Genomic DNA, 6,468 nt, shown 5'->3' with positions numbered 1-6,468 from the left:
CAAAAAATTGTTTGTCACTTATAAAAAAATATTTTTTTTATTATTTTTTTCATATTGTATAATATTTTGAAGATATTTTTATCATTATCAAAAGTAAAAAAAATATATTTTTGTTAGCATAAAAATTCGGAGACAATTTTAGTAGTTTTTTATTCTTTTTTTTAATTATTCTTTTTGTATTGAATTTTATTCATCTTATTTTTTCATATACATACTGTGTAATTAGTGAGCCTACTAATAAAACTATGACCAATAATATGACAATTAAAAGTGCATTTTCATTATTTTTGGTATATTTTTATTTTGAATTTAAAAAAACTTTACTTGTAACTGCAAGTTTAAATATGTATGATATAATACTATTTTTTTTATATTCAATCATTAGATATTTTAACCATAAAAATCAGATATGTATACATATAATTGAACATTTATCTCCAAATTTTTAACTGGAACATTTTAGATACAGAAAAGCTCTGCATACAAGTCATTAGGGCTTGTATGCTTTACAAGTTCATTAAGGAATAAACCCAAAAAACACGCTGCAAGGTTTACGTCCAATACACGCGCTATATAAAGATCTCGCGTATATATAACTACCAAATTTAAAAGATTTGTTTCCTTCTTCGTTCTCCTTATTTTCAGATTTGCTCGTTCTTCTTTTCGCGCGTCTTCCCTGCTTCTTCTCGATCGTTCTTTTTCCCTCCTTTCTCACTGGTATGTTCTTCGTCATTTACATTAGTTCCTCTCTCTGCAACTCCAGCTTCGTTTTCTATTCGATTTGTTATTTTCTGAAATCAAAGTTTGAACTCGTTTTGAAGATTATGGATGATTCAACCTCAGATTGTCAGCTGAATCAGGGCGAAGTGGATTATGAATTTGAATCTAACGAAGTTCCTGAGGTTTGATTTACATACGATTACTCTGAATTTTGTTGCAGTCATTTGAATAGCATTGTGTAGCTGAATAATTCGTGAACATTGACTGTGAAACTAACACGTTAACATGAATCTGTGGATTGAATGTAATTAATTAGTTTTGATTAATTATCTGGAATTTATAGCAGACGCTCGGGTGTAGATCAGAACTTTTTTGGGTGTATTTTTGCAAGAAATGTGGGTGTATTTACATTTTATGGCTTTTTCTGTTATGTTAGCTGAGTTGTTGTCGTTCAGGTGTATTATATCAGACATAATTGGGTGTATTTTTAGTTTTTGACATGGTGTATTCTGTAGCCTGTGTATTTACAGTTTATGGTTTTTTTTGTTATTTTAGTTGAGTTGTTGCGGTTCGGGTGTATTATATCAGCAATGATTGAGTGTATTTTTAGTTTTTGACATGGTGTATTCTGCAGCCTCTCTCTATTGTTGATGACCAGTTTGTTCCGAAGGTTGGAATGAACTTTACCACCCTTAAAGATGCTGGAAAATTTTACAGGAACTACGCCAAGGCTGCAGGTTTTTCTACAAGAGTTTGGAGCATAAATAGGAAGGGAAACGAGATTAAGAATCAATTGATTACATGTAGCAGAGAGGGAAAATGGAAATCTAAAATATCTCCGACCGAGAAGACCAATCCGACAGCCGGTTTAAACTGTCCTGCAAGAATTTATATACACACATTGAAGGATGTTGGTGCTTGAATCATTTCAAAGATTGTGCTGGATCATTCACACCCTTGCTGTCCAAGTAAAGCAGAGATGCTCAAACAGCACAGGAAACTAAGCATGTCCATTCGTCGTACAATAGAGAATAACGAGGAGGCAGGTATTAGACCAAGTAAAACCTACCAATCATTTGTTGCGGTTGCCGGGGGTCACCGCGAGTTAAATTTTATTGAAAAGGATGTGAGGAATTACATTACGAGAGAAGTGCGGAATGTTTCCGAACAAGAAGATGCAAAGAAATTCGGGAAATATTTGTTAAGAATGAAAGAGAAGAATCAGAATTTCTTTTTTGAGCTTGAACTCGAGGAGGATCAATCGATTAAGCTGGCTTTTTGGGCCGATGCAAGAAGTAGAGCTGCCTTTGAGTATTTCGGAGATGTTATTTCATTTGACACCACCTACAATACAAATAGGTAACAAACTCTCCCTGTTTATGATGCTAAATTAATGTATTTTTATGAATCTGCGGCAGAGGTGTATATTGCATGTTTTTTTGTGTATACAAAGTATTTATTGGGTGTATCTAATGATTTTCCATTCTGCACTATGGTAATTTATTTCAGGTATAATTTGGTTTGTGGTTCTTTTGTCGGGGTGAATCACCACGGTCAGTCAACACTTCTCGGATGCTCTTTAATGAAAAATGAAGAAATTGAATCATTCAAATGGTTATTTCAATGTTGGCTTCGTTGCATGGGAGGAAATGCTATGAAAGGGTTTCTCACCGATCAATGCACATCAATGAAAAGGGCTTTAGAGGCCTGTATGCCAACAACAATTCACCGTTGGTGTATTTGACACATCATGAAGAAGATTCTAAGCAAATTAAACGGGTACAAGGGACATGCAGAAATCGAACAAGAAATGAGCCAAGTTGTTTGGAACTCTCATAGCAAAGACTCATTTGATAGGAATTGGAATGATTTTCTGCTAAATTTTGGTCTTGTGGACAACAAGTGGCTTTCAGGTAATGTTTGTTTAAAATATGCAGCAGAGGTGTAAATTGCATGTTTTTTGGGGTGTATTCATAGTGTATGTTTGGGTGTATTCTGCAGATCTCTATGAAGACCGTCATATATGGGTTCCAATTTATCTGGATCACCACTTCTGGGCAGGGATGAGAAGCACACAAAGGAGCGAGAGCATGCGTTCATTTTTTAACAAGTTTATTACCCGGAATAACTCGCTTATTCAATTCATCAAACAATACGATAATTGCCTCGGAAGCAGGGAGCAAGTAGAGAGAGAATCAGATGCTGCAGATTTTCATACGGTCATACCATGTGCAACCAAATTCTCCATTGAAGCTCAGTTTCAAGATGTGTACACTCATCAAAAGTTTAGGGAAGTGCAAGCACAATTCAGAGGAAAGGCGAATTGCATCACTAGATTAACGAATTTCGCTCTAGGCTATTTAGTATACGATGTCAGAGAATAAGTTTCCAGCTCAATATTCAACAAGTTTGTGGTTACTTACGACTCAGTAGCAGTCGAGGTAAAATGCCAATGTTTATTATTCGATTCGAGAGGGATACTGTGCCGTCACGCACTAAGCGTGTTAAGCTTTGAACAAGTAAGCCAAGTGTCACCGAGATATATACTGAAACGATGGAGCAAGAAGGTAAAGAGGCGACACACACACATCAAGAGCAGCCACGACAAGCCACTGTTGGAGCCAAGAAGCAAGAGGTTTGACCAACTGGTTTTTCATTCGCAAAATATTTGCAACTTTGCATCCGAATCTGAGGAGCTGACTGCAATTTTGCACCGTGCGTACGATGACGTCATGGTTGAGATGGAATCATTGAAAGCCAAAAGGAAGGGCACATCTTCTTTATCTCACGAAGACGCCAACTTGGAATCCATTAACGAGCTTCAAAGCCCTCCAAGGATTCGAACAAGAGGACGTCCAAAAAATATGCTAGGTTCAAAGTTGGACAAACAGATTGCAAATGCCACAAAGAAGAAGAAAACGAAAGCTTTAAACGAGGTAAAAGTGATGTTCTTTAAATACGTGGTGATTGAGTTTAATTTTCTTGTTAATAGTTTAGCTAATATGTGAGTTTCTTATATTCAGTTGAACCTCTTTGATGCTGCATCAGTGGTGCATTCAAATTCCAGCCAATATCAAGCACATGTTATGAATTATCAGTTCAGGGTACCAGTAGCAGCGGATAATTCTTTGGGTGTATAGTTACAGAATATGGGTGTAAAAAGCACTGTTCGTTTGGGTGTATTTCTGAATTTTCTTGTATTTCACATTTTACATATATATATATATATATATATACTTCAGAACCTTATTTTTATGTTATAAAATACTGTTTGTTTTTTTTTAGAACGTTTTATGGGTTTTATGTTATAAAATACAGTTTGCATATGGATGGTATTAAGTGTTTAGGATTCAGGGTTTTAGGGATAAAGCATCAGGGGGGATAGATTTCAGGGTGTATAATCAACTTTATTTGGGTGTAAAAAATGACAGGTTATGGGTGTATATTTGATTTGATGTTTTTCTTCATATTATAGTACCTGTAATTCATACATTTTAAATACAGCAGACATAGTTTAATTATTGAAAGAAATTTCACAATAATCTGCATTATAATTGTCAAATATTTACATGTCTTCCATTTGTTACAAGACTATATAACATTTACATTAAGTAGTGTCAACATCCTGAGAATCTATCTGACAATATGGACTCAATAACAACAAGGATGGCTTGGACAGTCTGATTGTATTACTTCCCTTAATGGCTTCATCTTTGTCTAGATTCATGTCATGAAATAGAATCTGGGAAGCATATTCTACTCTAAAGTGGTCCACCTCGTCCTACAGTAAAAAAGAATATTCTGTTTAATCAACCATGTTAATTGAGTAATGTAATACAGAGTTATTTAGTTTTAAACATATTTACCTGGGTCCAATTGTCCCACTCATACTTCTGCCTCTTAATGTTTGCGGGCTCAAATATCTCAAGCCACTTTATTACGTAGATAGCACAGTCATAGCTGAAAATAGAAAAATAAATTATAAATTACATATAGGAAAGTTTAATTTTCAGAGTGAAAGATTTATACCTTGTCTTTTGGCCCGAGATGCGAAGGTATGGTGCTACAATTTTCCTGTCATTGTCCTTTGATTTCAGAGGTGCCCCCAGCATATACTTTAATACGTGAAATTACGTATCCCTTAAAACACAAAACAGATCAGTAATACATGAATAATTTCAATAAAAGGGCAAAGGAGTTAATAGTTATCCCTTATATTAAACAGAAATACACCCAACTATATATATATATATATATATATATATATATATAACAGAACCAACTTATAACAAATGTATTCAGCACAGTTCTCGCATCGGAAGGAGATTTGTTGTGTAATGGGTCGACTATATAAAAATTCCTCTTTCTTGTATCAGCGATCCATAACCACCAATGAAATGAATGGCAAACAGGTGTAAATATCTGAAATATGTTCAGATTGAACATTGTTTTAGTTTATTTGGCACATAAGTAAAAAATGGTAATAAGTAGTTTTAGAAATGAAAACTTACATAATGATGCGATTTTAATTTTTAAAGGTCCAAGAAGGGTATGAACATTGGGTAGTCTTCCACCCTGAAAGGCTTATTGTTTTTAGGCTGTAAGAATACGCCGTTTGGATGATTTGCAAGGGCCATGTTCTGCAAAAATTGAGAACAACCAAATGAATACAGAAAATACACCCAAACGAATAAACAACTGACACCCAATTGAACACAGAAAATACACCCAAATGAATAAATAGAATACACCCAATGTAAGAAAAAAAATACACCCGAAGGAATGCAGAAAATACACCCAAAATTCGTTGAAGCAACCCTTACCACAATATCAGGGGGGAGACAGTATACTTCTTCTTGAAACCTTTGAATATTTTGTTGGTTTACGATGAAGCACATGGCAGTGACAATCTAGAAAAAGATGCCGAAATCAATTTTACATCAATCACAATTGTAGTTAATTTTGGTGATAAAAAAATTAATGTTGTTGTAATATTACCTCAGCTTCTATATGCGTTTTAGGCGCGAGTGATTGCAAGGTGGAATTTTGACAGAGTGTATCTATCTTGGGCTTAGAGTCTGCAGACGTTATCAAACTCATCAGTTAGCCCATCTGCGTAGGTCTTCACTCGTATAGCCCAGTGGTAGCATTTCTGTTTCATGTCAGTAGTATTTAAATTCGGCCTGACAGGAGTTTCAAACTTCTCGAAACTCTCTGCCCCACTCTCCTTTGGAATCGGCGGACTTTTTTCTTTTTTTGTCACCCTACCACTTACAATTTTATGTACCAGATCCTCTAACTGTTCCAGCAGTTTTGGGATTTCTTGAGTTTTTGCCCTGTGTTCATCTTGCGTTGATGGTGCACGAAATTGTGATCATCAATGGCGCCATCAACATGGTACGCTCAATTGTAATCTCAACTTTTTATCACAACTTTGCACAACTAACCAGCAAGTGCACTGGGTCGTCCAAGTAATAAACCTTACGCGAGTAAAGGTCGATCCCACGGAGATTGTTGGTATGAAGCAAGCTATGGTCATCTTATAAATCTCAGTCAGGCGGATATAAAATGGTTATGGAGTTTTCGAAAATTAATAATAAAATAAGGATAGAAATACTTATGTAAATCCTTGGTGAGAATTTCAGATAAATGCATGGAGATGCTTTCGTTCCTCTAAACCTCTGCTTTCCTGCTGTCTTCATCCAATCAGTCTTACTCCTTTCTATGGCTGGCTTTATGTAAGGACAT

The sequence above is a fragment of the Arachis ipaensis genome, chromosome B07 (genome assembly GCF_000816755.2).
Source record: "Arachis ipaensis cultivar K30076 chromosome B07, Araip1.1, whole genome shotgun sequence".
Classification (NCBI taxonomy): Eukaryota; Viridiplantae; Streptophyta; class Magnoliopsida; order Fabales; family Fabaceae; genus Arachis; species Arachis ipaensis.
This window is presented reverse-complemented; position numbering follows the sequence as displayed.